General features: G+C 39.9%; 1 pseudogene; it reads left to right on the top strand.

Moving 5' to 3' along the window:
- The first annotated feature begins 1,761 nt into the window (after window positions 1–1,761).
- LOC102830511 lies at window positions 1,762–2,462 on the top strand (annotated as a pseudogene).
- Window positions 2,463–14,416: the final 11,954 nt, after the last annotated feature.

Below are 14,416 nucleotides of genomic sequence, written 5' to 3' on the forward strand. Positions count from 1 at the left end.
TATCGCCGCCAGATATCCCCTCCTCGTGAACCAAACACTCGTGAACCAAGTTCCTATGTCGAGGCCGGTCCCCGACAGTCTTCCTTATTCACTGTCCAACTTTCACATGCGTATGAGGTTATTGAAGATACCATGCCTAGAGTGAGGAACACCTTAGTCCTCAAGCTGACATCTTTGCTCTTCAACACTTTAAAAAGGTCTTGTGCAGCAGATCTGCCTAATGCAATACATCATTTGATTTCTTGACTGCTGCTTCCATGAGTGTTGATAGTTGATCCAAGAAGAATGAAGTCCTTGACAACTTCAATCTTTTTCTCCATTGATAAGAATGTTGGTGATTGGTCTACTGGTAAGGATTTTTGCTTTCTTTACATTGAGATGCAATCCATACTGAAGGTTATGGTCTTTGATGTTCATCAGTAAGTATTTCAAGTCCTCTTCAATTTCAGCAAGCAAGATTGTATCATCTCCATATCACAGGTTGTTAATGAGTCTTCCTCCAATCCTGATGCCACATTTTTTTCATATATCCAAGCTTATTGGTTTTTGCTTAGCACACAGGTTGAATAAGTATGGTGAAAGAATACAACCCTTTCACACACTTTTTCTAAGTTAAACCATTCAGTGTTCCCATGTTCTGTTCAAACAAGTGCCTCTTTGTCTATGTACAGGTTCCTCATAAGCACAATTAATTGATACATCTGATTTATGGTGTTAGAGAAGAATAGTTAAAGTACCATGGATTGCCAGAACAAATAAATCAATCTTGGAAGTAGTACAGCCAGAAAGCTCCTCAGAAATCAGCATACTACATACATGTCCTCAGGAGAACCCAGTCCTTGGAGAAGAACTCCACGCATGGTAGAGTGATCAGTGAGAAGGGAGAACAGCCCCAACTAGATGGATTAACACAGTGGCAGGAACAGTGGGCTCAAACAACACAGAACTAATTACAAGGCACCTAACAACAACAATCAAATTCTGTGAGCCTTGGTGGTGCAGTAATTAGATACTTGGCTGCTAACCAAAAGGTTGGCAGTTTGAATCCACCAGTTGTCCTGTGGGAACAAACCTGTGACTGTTTGCTTCCATAAAGATGGTTGTTGTTGTTATTAAGTGCCATTGAGTTGGTTCCAACCCATCGTGACCCTGTATAGGGTTTCCGAGTAGCAGCTGGTGAGCATGAACCATGAACCTTGTGGTTCACACTGACTTTGCAATCAAGCACATTAACCCGCAGCGCCACACCAGGACTCCAACCTTGGAAACCCCATGGGGCAGTTCTACTCTTTCGTACAGGGTCACTGTGAGTCAGAATTGACCCTTTGGCAGAAGTTATTTTTGCCTTTATACTCTTTGCCTCTAGCTGGCCCAAAGGAGCATTCTCAGCAGGAATTTGAAGCAAGCTTTGTTCCATTAATTATGCCAAAATGCATCCATATCAATCTTGGCAACCTAAAAAAACAGGAAGTAAGTTCTGCCTGTCTCCACTGGCTTCTGACTAACACAGCTTCCACTGCAGCAAGACTCAGGAAGCCTAACTGAACTTTCTCCGTATCAGTTTTTTGCTGGCATTCAGTTATGTAAAAAGATCCCCCATATAAATAAATGTGTAAAGTGGATGTCAGAACATTTTCCTTTTTGTACCTATCTCCTCTTTAGCCCCAGGTAATAGATACTCCTTTCCTATGGAGGGGAAATACCTGTGGAATGGTAACGCTTGTAAGTAAGAAACTGTGAAATGAGGCTATTCAGGGAAAGATGGTGGAACGTGGTTACAACTTTTTGTTGACAACATTCGCCCATCTGGTAAACTCGTCCAGATTGAATATGCTATGGCTGCTGTAATGAAGGAGCCCCTTCAGTGGAAACTAAAGCTGCAAATGGTGTGGTGTTAGCAACAGAAAAGAAATAGAAATCTGTTCTGTATGATGAGTGAAGTATATGCAAAGTGGAACTAATCACCAAGCATATAGGTTTAGTGTATAGTGGCATGGGAACAGATTACAGAGTACTTATACACAGAGCTTGAAAACTAGCTCAGCAGTACTATCGTGTTTACCAAAAGCCCATCCCTACAGCACAGTTGGTACTGAAAGTAGCTTCTATGATGCAAAAATACACCCAATCAGGTGACATACATACATTTGGAGTTTCTTTACTTACTTTTGGTTGGAATGAGGGGTGACCATATTTATTTCAGCCAGATACATCTGCAGCTTACTTTGCCTGGAAAGTCACAGCAATAGGAAAGAAATGTGAATGGAAGAAATTTCCTGGAGAAAAGATATAAGGAAGATCTGGAACTTAAAGATGCCATCCATACAGCCATCTTAACCCTAAAGGAAAGTTTTGAGGGCAGAATGATAGAAGATAACATAGAAGTTGGTATCTGCAATGAAGCTGGATTTAGGAGGTTTATTCCAACTGAAGTTAAAGATTACTTGGCCACCATAGGGTAATAATGAAGCAACTGAATAATCTGATATTTCGGATAATCTATCTACTCTTAAACATGTTTAAAGTTATATTTTGTTTTGCAGTTTTGTTGTTGTTGTTGTTGTTTTGCATACTTATTTCTACATAGTTTAATGAACTGATTTTTTTAAATGACATAAATCATAATAAACTATTAAATCCAAAAAAGAAACTTAAATGCTTAGCAGATGATCCTACTCCCACCACCCCATGCTTACCCACCCCACACACACTTTAGAAAAACATTAGGGACAGAGAACCAGGAGAAACAAGCAGGGAGAGGAAAAAAGGAAGTACCTAGGGAGCATGCAGCATCTCAGTGGGCAAAAAAATGTTTAGTGAGAGATGAGAGTGTCTCCTTTTCTTTGATGCAGAAAGTGTGGCCTAGAAGCCTAGAAGCTAGAGAGTATCCTTACAAGAACTCTGAATTTGTCTGCTATGTTCCCCTTCCACAAGGGGAATTAATAGGCTACCCATTGGACTGCTAACCACAAGGTCAGCAGTTCAAGTCCACGAAGAAAAATGAGGCTTTCCTGCTCCTATAAAGTTTTGCAGCCTCAAAAACCCTATAGAGAGTCCCTATGAGTAAGAACCAACTCGATAGCACTTAATCCTACTTGTCAAGATTTTAGTTGTTAAAATTGTTCACATATTTATTCAATCTGTATGCTGAATAAATAATCCAAGAAACTGGATTATATGAAGAAAAACATGGCATCAGGATTGGAGGAAGACCCATTAACAACCTGTGATATGCAGATGATACAACCTTGCTTACTGAATGTGAAGATAACTTAAAATACTTGCTGATAAAGATCAAATACTCTAGTCTTAAGTATGGATTGCAACTCAAAGTAAAGAAAGCAAAAATATTCACAATTGGACCAATAGAAAACATCGTGATTAATGGAAACATGATTGAAATTGTCAGACTTCATTTTGCTTGGATCCGCAATCAACACTCATGAAAGCAGCAACAAAGAAATCAAATGACCTATTATTGCATTAGGTAAATCTGTTGCACAAGACCTCTTTTATGTGTTAGAAAACAACTATATCAGTTTGAGGACCAAACCCAAGTCATGGAGCCATGGTGTGGCACAGTGGATTAATGTGCTTGATTTCAAGGTTTATTTGAACTGCAAGGTCAGCGGTTCGAGCTCACCATGCACTCCTCGGAAACCCTATACATGGTTGCTATTAGTTGGAACCAACTTAACTGCACTTAACAACAACAACAACCCAAGTCATGGTATTTTCAATAGCCTCATATGCAGGTGAAAGATAAACAATGAATAAGGAAGACCAGAGGAAGAATGAATGTATTTGAATTGTTGTGTTGGATATGAATATTAAAAGTACCATGGACTGCTAGAAAAAACAAATCTGTCTTGGAAGAAGTACAACCAGAATGTTCCTTAGAAGCCAAGATGGCGAGCCTTCATTTGTCCTACTTCAGACATGTCAGGAAGGACCAGTCCCCGGAGAAGGACATCAAGCTTGGAAAAGTGGAAGGCCAACAAAAAAGACCCCAATGACTTAGACCGGTACAGCGGCAGCAGTAATGGGCTCAAACATAACAATTGTGAGGATAGTGCAGGAGCAGGCAGTGTTTTATTCTGTTGTAGATAGAGTTACTATGAATCAGAACCTACTTCATGACACCTACCAACAACAAGATCCTCCAGTGGCCAGACACAAAAACCCTCCTTATTTCATAAAAGGAAAACAAGTAAGAACTATTTGCAGATCATTCAAAAATGAAAAAAATAATAAAAAGCATAAATTGAAATAAAAGCTATCAATAGCAAATTTCCCAGAGAGAGTTACCACTAATTTTGTTGTTGTTGTATTTTATGGTTTCTCATCTTACTTTTCAAAACAGTACTCTACTATCAAGGTTTCTGCCCTACTTTTGTCACTTAATATTTTAACAAGAATAGTTACCTGTGGGGATTCTAGAACTTGCCCAGTGAAACAGTCTTCTTGCAGAGCCTTTGCAGTGTATAAGAGCCTAGGTGGAATTCTGAGTCCCGTTCAGAACCTTATGAGGTGGGACATTTCCACTAGAAAGGACAAACAGACCAGCCTGGAACAGCTAGAGCAACAGACAATACATCTTCAAAGAAAGATCAGCAGGAAAAATCCAAAACAAAAATAGCAGTATGATTGGCTACTACAACAACAAGGAAATTGTTCACTGGGGAGCCATCAAGGAAAGCAACCAAGTCCCTTCAGGATAAAACCCCCTCCAAGACTGAAATTCAAAGGGAACACATGAGCAGGCATGTAAGCTTTCTGGCGCCCATGTTGGTCTACTTGTTAGTGGAAGAGGGGGAAAGGCAGCAATGAAGAAATTGGCTGAGTTCAACCACATTCCGCACTGACCTAGAGAAGAGAGAGAGAGAAGAGGAAGGGCTGGTTGTTCCAAACTGTGGTGAAACCTGGTGACTCCTGAGCACATGAACAAGGACATAGCCATGGAGGGCTAGAGCTGAGAGTGATATATCCAGCTTATATGAAGAGAAGGGAGACACACAGGAACACCCAAACTTACAGATAGTTCCCATTTGACCTAGCCTTGATGGCTTGATAATCAGAACTCTACTAGCTAAGATTAAAAAAAAAAAAAATTTATAAAGTTAATGGTGTAAATTGCTACAATTTGATGAACTTGACATACACTTATGGATGTAGTAGCTCAAATTATCAACTGAGAGGGAAGGAGTCTTCACATCAAGTATCAAGCCTATCCCCTCTGTAAATGAGGGGGCGATAAAGGCACAGAGTTAATGAGAACTGGCTTACAAGTTTTCAGGAGGGATTTTAGCTTAAGAGTATGCAGAGTAAGGTAGAGACCCCACTGAAGAGTTTTCATCTTGTCTAGACGGGTCTGGTGAATAGAGATGGGGGTGAGATTCTTATGATTCAATAGTGATAAATTGTTATCATGACTAATTGCAACTCTCACAAGTGTAAAGGTAGAAGTTTTGTAACAAAAACGGGAAAGCAGTTAATCTTACAGTCCAGAAACAGAGGACCCTAGGACCATCAAGGGAGAAGAGCATAAGCAGAATGTGGGACCCTATCTAGAGAAGCAGCAACACCAGAGATGGAGGCAGAAATAATGACATGGAGAGTGGGAGCAACTGAGGACTCTACACTCATGGAAAGAAAGGAACTGGGTGCTGGCATCCAGGGGGCAGGCTTGCAGAATGTGCCTTTTGCTTATTTAAATTATTACATAATTACATATTCCTGAGTGTTTTTGTGTACATCCACCACCCCCCGCCAAAAATAAAATAAGGAATGGAATCAAATACTGTTGAATGATGATGCATGGAGTAGATTGTAATCATTTCAATGAAACAATGATGTAAAGTCAATGTTCTCCCATGTAAACTATCACTCAGTTCACAATAAAAACTGAAAAGAAAAAATGTACCTTTAAATGTCATTTGAAGGCAACCGGACTACTAACTATAATGTGAGTGGTGCAAACCCACCAGCTACTCCTCAGAAACTCCTATACAAGGTCGCATACAATAACAACAACAATCCTATAAGTAATCTAAATGTCCAACAATGGGATGCTAAGTAAATGTTTTGCCTCCATACAGTGTTGTAGTTTCTAAGTGCAGTCAAGTCTGTTCCGACTCATAGCAACCCTGTATAGGGTTTCCATAGAGCAGCTGGTGAGTTTGAACTGCCAACCTTGCAATTCTAATTGACCTTGAAGTCCAGTGCTTATCCTACAGTGCCACATCAGGGCTCTACTCATAAAACAGATTCTTAGAAATGAGATGATTAGAAACAGTGGAATATCTCAAAGACCTGTCATATTTTTGCCAAATTCCTTTACAAACTAGTTGCACATATGGGTACTCACAGCAGGGGCAGCAGCATCACATCTGACCCTATCAACAAAATAGTCAATTCTATTTTTATCCTTGCCAATTACATAAGTAATGAAACCCAATTCTTCAAATTAATCAATCCATTAATCAATCAGTGAGTGTTTATGAGTCTCCGCTCTGCCATTTACTATTTGAATGACCTTTGACAGCCATTCCCTTTGTCTATAACAATAAAATGGGGAATTTAATAGTATTTCCAATAAAAATATAAGATCCCTGGTGGTGTTGTGGGTTAGATATTGGACTTCTAATTTAAAGGTTAGTGGTTCAAACCCATCAGTCGCTCTGAGGGAGAAGGATGAGATTTTCAGCACCCATAAAGATTTATACTCTTAGAAATCCTATGTAGGGTCACTTTGAGTTGAAATCAACATGACTGACGTCAGTGGCTTTGTTTTTTTTCCCTCAATAAAATGGGTATAATCATAACAGTGTCTTTGCTTTCAAAGAGCTTTTGATGATTAAATAAAAGAAGTGTAAAAAGATTTTATAAACAGTAAAGTAAGTACCACGCAAGCATATTGAGCCCTGCTGCATACCCCAGATCTTGTAGGAACCTCAGGAATGGGGATGTAAGTAATAAATGGGATATAACTCTTACAACAGAAGAACTTTAAAAAGTGTTGATATTCTACATGTGGCATCATTAAAGCAACCGCATATCCAGGATTTCCTGGAATGGTTTCTTTCTCCCCCTGCAAATTCTGTGTGTCACACATTGTGTCTCAATTTTTGCCCTAGAAATATATTAAGCACAGACATAATGCCTGTTTTATAGGAAAGTTCATAAACCTTATTGAGATTCATGGATTTAAGGATTATATCTGTTAACATTAAAAAATAATGCAAATTTTGTGAGGTTTTAAGAGATGGAAAAAGACAATTTCTGTGAATGTAATCCTTCCTTTGCTTTTATTGAGTGTGTATGTGTAAATATGCATGTGCACACATATATTTTTCATTTGTGAAAGTATTCTCTCTCCATTTGGGAATAGTATTCACATGATCAGTTTTATTTTCCCCACCATAATATAAAATTGATTTTGTCTCAACAAAGCACAGAGATATGTCTTGTCTCAAGTGATTTTCTTTTCTTTTCAACTTTCCAGAAACTTGACCCAGCCAATCTTTAATCTCAGCCAAAAGTTTGTTCTCAAACTGATATTACCCTATAGTCTCATTCTGAACAACTAAAAAAAGACCTCAACTTTTGCTGAGGATAAAGGTTCAATATAAGATTTTCATAAAGAAAATAAATCTGATTTTACTGTCGCTGTGATTCTCCTGGGTTGAGCTTAGTTCACTGATGCACACACACATTGTTGCTGTTGAATTGTCCCATAATTCATGACAACCTCATGCTCAACAGAAAGAAATGCTGCCGGTCCTGCACTGTCCCTATGACTACTTGCAGATCTGACTGTTGTCATGCACAAGGTTATCACGGACTGATTTTTGGAAGACATAGGTCACCAGGCTTTTTGTCCCTAGTCAATCTTAATCTGGAAGTATCACTGAAACTTGTTTAGCATCATAGCAACATGCAAGTCTCTACTGACAAATGGAGTCCTGGTGTGGCACTGTAGGATAAGTACTGAACCACAAATTGGTTTGAATCTCAAAGTCGTGGTTCAAACTCACCAGCAAATCCTTGGAAACCCTATACGGTGTTGCTATGAGTCAAGCTTTTGATTGTGTGGATCATGACAAGCTATGAATAACATTGCGAAGTAGGAATATAGCAGAACACTTAATTGTGCTCATGAGAAATCTGTACACGGACCAAGAGGCAGTTGTTCGAATAGAACATGGGAACACTGAGTGGTTTAAAATTAAGAAAGGTGTGTGACAGGGTTGTGTTCTTTCACTATACTTATTTAACCTGTAAACTGAGCAAATAATCTGAGAATCTGGGTTCTATGAAGAAAAACATGGCATCAGGATTGGAGGAAGACTCATTAACAACCTGCGATATGCAGATGATACAACCTTGACTGTTAAAAGTGAAGAGGACTTAAAATACTCACTGATGAAGATCTAAGACCACAGCCTCCTGTATGGATTGCATCTCAGCGTAAAGAAAACAAAAATTTTCACCACTGGACCAATAAACAGCATTCTTATCAAAAGAGAAAAGATTGATGTTGTCAAGGACTTCATTCTTCTTGGATTAACTATCAACACTCATGAAAGCAGCAGTCAAGAAATCAGATGACATATTGCATTATGCAAATCTGCTGCATAAAACCCTTTAAAGGGGTGAAGAGCAAAGATGTCAACTTGAGGACTAAGGTGCGCTTGACCCAAGCCATTGTATTTTCAATAACTTCATATGCATGTGAAAGTTGGACAGTGAAAAAGGAAGATTCTAGAAGAATTGATGTGTTTGAGTTATGGTATTGGAAGAGAATATTGAAAGTGTCATGGGCTGCCAAAAGAACAAACAGATTTGTGTTGGAAGAAGTGCAGTCAGAGTTCTCCTTGGTGGCAAGGATGGCCAAACTTCATCTCTCATACTTTGGACAGATTGTCATGAGGGACCAGTCTCTGGAGAAGGATATCATGTTTGGTAAGGTGGAGGGTCAGAGAAAAAGAGGAATTCCCCCAGTGAGATGGATTGGCCAAGTGGAAGCATCAATGGGCTTGAGTGTGCCAACAATTGTGAGGTTGGCCCAGGACTCAGCAGTGTTTCATTCTGTTGTTTATAGGGTCACGATTAGTCTGTGTCAACTCAATGGCATCTAACAACAACAAAATGAGTCAAAACCAACTTGATGGCACTTAACAACAAATAACAGCAACACTAATAGATGGTATTAGCTGTACCTGAGATGCATTGGTCAAGAATTGAATCCAGGTCTCCTTCATAAAAGTACAGAATTCTCCCACTGGACACTGCACTCCCTTGTCCACACAGAGATACTAAAAGAGGAACTGATGTTATTATCAATGAGTACTACTTTAGCTGTAATGTGAGGGTTGTTTGGTGGAGAACACAAAAGTAGATTATTTAGCTTGGAAGTATGCACACTGTGTCTTCTCATAGATAGAATTTAAATGAGTGCATCATTAAAAACATACTTCTTGTACGTCAGTGGCTTCCAGATCTTTTTTGAAGTAAACATCAAGCAGAAACCTCCTACGTTGTGTTTTCACAGACCTGTAGATCTGACAGTCTGAATGCAAAATAAACATATACAAAGTCAAACACAGGAATTCCTAGTCTTGGGGATACCCACCTGGATAGTGAGGCCTCCCTGGATGGGAATTCTGAAAATTGGATGAGGAGACTGAAAGCAATAGGACTCCTTTCCTCATCCATGTCTGACATTCTCCCATCTTTGCACACACTCCTTTTCTCCTACTGCCAGATCCATTGTATCCTTCCTTAAAGAACTAGTGGATCTCAAGATGGGCTCGTATTAAAACCAGGAGCTCTGCCTCCCCACTACTACATCATGCTGCTACCTCACCATGTGAACATAGACTTTCCTATAACTGTGTCCCAAGGTCTACTGGGAGAATGGAGACACAGATGATCTAAGTACAGAAAATTGTTTCCAACAGATGTTCTACTGAACACGTAACTCTAAGAACATAAATCAAACAGTCTATCAATGGCCCCCTTAGGCCTTGTCTTTCTTGCCCAGGGGCTGGAAGTGGGCAGGACAGAGTAAAGCTTATGCAGAATCAAGATTTAGTGTCTATGACCTATCAGCCAGCCATCACCAGGTCCTAACATTCTTCTACTTGGACACATTTTTAGGAGACCATAATACCAAGAAATGCAATGAGGTCTTGTCAGCTCAATAGAGGTCTCTCCTGCAGGTATGGATGGAAGATCGTAGAACTTCCATGAGAACTTGTAAGCTATAAATTCTCACTGAGTTTCTGTTGCACCCCCACTAACATAATTATGGAAAATTATGCCCCAAATGACCTCTGTTTTTGAGAGAAAAGTATTATATTTCTTAGATAAGTTGAGGTTGAGAACAATTTTGATGCTGGACTTCATAATGCCTTGGTCATGTGGTTCAGGTAAGTTTGCATGGCTAGACTTCGCTTGTTAACTAGACAAGCAGAACCAATAAGGGATAGGTATTAGGTCAACTGCTCTATGGTAGCCATTGCTGGTATAGACAACTAACTTTCTTGTGTAAGCTGTTCCTTCGCTGGGCAAAACAACAGTGTCATTTCTAAGGAGCATTCTGGAATCACTTCTTTCAATACAAATTTGCTTCTCTGGCAGTCCATAGCACTTTCAATATTCTTCACCAACACAGTAATTTAAGTGCATTGATTCTTCTATGATCTTCCTTATTCACTGTCCAACTTTCCCATGCATATGAGGCCATTGAAAATACCATGTCTTGGGTTAGATGTACTTTAGTCCTCAAAGTGACATCTTTGCTCTTGAATACTTTAAAGAGGTCTTTTTCAGAAAATTTGTCCAATGCAATATATCTCTTGATTTTGTGACGGCTACTTCCATGAGCATTGATTGTGGATCTAAGCAAAATGAAGTCTTAGATAACTTCAAACTTTTCTCCTTTTATCATGATGTTATTTATGGTCCAGTGGTGAGGATTTTTGTTTTCTTTACATTGAGGTACAATCCATACTAAAGATCATAGTCTTTTATCTTCATCAGTAAGTATTTTGAATCCTATTAGCTTTCAGCAAGCAAGGTTTTGTAATCTATAGGCTGTTGATGAGTCTTCCTCCAACCCTGATGCCACATTCTTCTTCATATAATCCAGCTTCTTGGATTATTTACTCTGCATACATAATGAATAAGTATGGTGAAATGATGCAATCCTAGTGCATACCTTTCCTGATTTTAAATCATTCAGTACCACCTTGTTCTGTTTGAACACCTGCCTCTTTCTCTATGTGCATATACCTCATAAACACAATTAAGTGTTCTGGAATTACCATTCTTCTCAATGTGATCCTTAGTTTGCTATGATTGACACAGTTGAATGCCTTTGCATAGTCAATAAAGCACAAGTAAACATCTTTCTGGTTTACTCTGCTTTCAGTCAAGATCCATTTGATTCTATTCTAATAAAAGACCTCATCCCAGAACTCAGGGAACTGTCTTGGTGAACTAAGTCCTGATGTGTTTCTTTGCTTAGCCACCCAAATAAAAACATCTTCTTTCACTTTCAACCTTTTGTGTCTCTGGTAGCTCCATCAAGCAAGACCTGGGAGATGGTTGTAACAAGTAGGTAGATAAATTATAGCTAGATAGATGTTGTTGTTGTTAAGTACCATCAAGTCAGTTCTGACCCATAGCAACCCTGTATAGGGTTTCCAAGGAGCGGCTGGTGAGCTTGAACTTTGAAGTTCAAACGACATTGCAATCCCATGCATTCATCCACAGTGTCACACCAGGACTCCAGATAGAGATTAATTACAAGAACTGTACTACAAGGATAGTGGAAGCTTACTTAGCAAGACTGAAATTCAGAGAGTGGTTGGGGAGGAAGGGAAGCTCAGAAGCTGACTGGTACATCAGCTGTTTTGCAGACAGTCGGGAAGGGAACATTTCAGCTGCTCTTTGGAGTATTGCTCTAAAGGGAATGCTTGAGCCTCCTTTAAAGAACTTTTCTGATTATGTCAGACCCACCAATATAATCTTAAAGTCAACTGATCAGGAACTCTAATTTTAGCTGCAAAACCCCTCCTGAACAGCACCTAGAATAGTAGCATATGATTGAATAACTGTGAGAAAGTGTGTGTTTGCTACACAAAGTCTGGTGCTCTTCCTTCTATCCTCATAGTTGCGTCAGATCAATGCATGGAAAAAAAAACAAAACAAAAAACAAACAACTCTGCTTTAACCCCTCCCTCCCTACTACCCTGTGCTACCTTTCATAGAGGAGCTGAAACTTTTTTTTTTTTTTTTTTAGACTTCAGCTTCACTCATTTCCAAGGTACAGATTAAAGTTCTAAATTGCTTTTTGCTGGAAAAATTCATGTGGTACACTAGAAATAGGTCAGCACATGTCCCCTGTGTCTGAGTACTCTTCTGGCCTTTCTCTCCACTTCAAGATCCCTGTTCTCCCTCAGACACAAGTTAACCACTCTATGTGCTAACCTCCACTCCCAAATCATTCCAGGCTGGGCTGCTGGGTCTGGAGCATGGCAGGCAAAGATTTATGTAACTGGAGACCCAACCACCAAGCACTCAGAGGAACGGCTTTAATATGGAAACCTCTCCCATAGCCAAATCTCTACACATGGAGCAGCCACAACAAACAGGGCTATAAACAATGTCAATTGTGCTGACTTCACAGCACACACAGATGCAGCCACTTCAGATCCATCTTAACAAAGGAATGACTCAGGCTTGTTGGTGGTGAACAATACCACATTGTCTTCCCCTTCCCTCCTAACATTCTCCACACTCCAAAAAGCACTGAAGGTTTCAATGCAAAGCCCGGGGAACACTAGCAGATAAATACTAACTGCCCAGAGGTTCACATTTGCTTCTTCTATGTTTGCTTCCTTTAAGCTCTACATGGCAGGCATAGTCTACAAAACCAGAGTAGCATGAAAACTGTTCATCCACATAATATTCCTCTCGGAGAGGCCCTTTATCAACCAACCAGCTCATCCAGAATGCTGCCCCTGAAGGCTTGTGGAATGTCTGGCAGATCACTCAGCCCAGACCCACAAACTGAGCAACCATGTGCCTCTCTCTGCCTCCCCAGTGATATAATTACACATTTGTGTAATTACAGTCTGTTATTTACCATGAGATAATAGGGTGGCCTGAACAGCTTTAGCGGGAAGCTGCAAATGCATAGATCATTTACTTTAATGACTGTACAACCTTGGAAATTACCAGAGGGGTAATGGCAGAGGGCTTGTTCAAGAGCAACTTGGCCTCTGCTTCTCTTCCTTGGTGAAGAAATCTTGGGTGGGAAATACAAACCTCTCCTCTCTGGTCCTGGAAGAGGTGTCCAGAATGCTCCCTGTTCTTAATTCTTTCCTTCCTGTGGTCTTAGAGGAGGATGGCAACCATCTATAAAGAACAAAATAATAAATACCTTAGATTTTGTGGGTCATTGGGTCTCTGTTGCAAATAACTCTGTTATTGTAGCACAAAAGCAGACATAGACAATACACAAATGAATGGATAAAGTTGTGTTCAATAAAACTTAATTTATGGGCACTGAATGAAGGAAGAATTGTTGGTTCAGCAGTAGAACTATCGCCTACCACGTGGGAGAGTAGAGTTCAATTCCTAGCCAATTCACTTCATGGGTAGCCAATACCTGATTGTTAATGGTAGATTGCGTGTTGCTAGGATGTCAAATGGACTCCTGGTGTGGCATTGTAGGATAAACACTGAACTGCTAACCACAAGGTTAGCACTTCAAATCCACTAGCTGCCCCTCCTAAACCCTATACAGGGTTGCTATGAGTCAGAACCAACTCAATGGCATTTAACAGTATGATTCCAAACAGGCTTCAGTGGAGCTTCCAGATTAAGACAGACTAGGGAAAAAGTCATGGTGATCTACCTGTGAAAACTCAGCCAACGAAAAGCTTATGGATCACAAAGTTCTGATTCACAACCAATCATGGGGATGACTCAATACCAGGCTACGTTTAGTTCATTGTACATGGGGTCCCCAGAAATCAGGGGCTGAGTTGATGGCAGCTGTGGCACTGCAGGATAATGCACTGTACCACAGGTCATTTGAATCTCAAGGTCGGTGGTTCAAACTCACCAGCTGCTCCTCAGAAAACCTATACAGGGTTGCTATGAGTTGGAAACAACTCAATGACACTTAACAACAACAACAATAACAAAATGGACACCAAAATATATTAATTTCATGTGATTGTGTGTGTGTGTGTTGCAATATATTCTTCTGTTGGTATTTTTCAGTCATTTAAAAATGTAAAAGGCATTCTTAGCTGACAGGCCATCCAAAACCAGGTGGTGGACTGGTTTGGGCCCCCAGCGGTAGTTTGCAAATCCTTTCTCTGACCGCATCTCAGGA

Source organism: Chrysochloris asiatica, unplaced genomic scaffold (assembly GCF_000296735.1).
Source record: "Chrysochloris asiatica unplaced genomic scaffold, ChrAsi1.0 scaffold00157, whole genome shotgun sequence".
Classification (NCBI taxonomy): Eukaryota; Metazoa; Chordata; class Mammalia; order Afrosoricida; family Chrysochloridae; genus Chrysochloris; species Chrysochloris asiatica.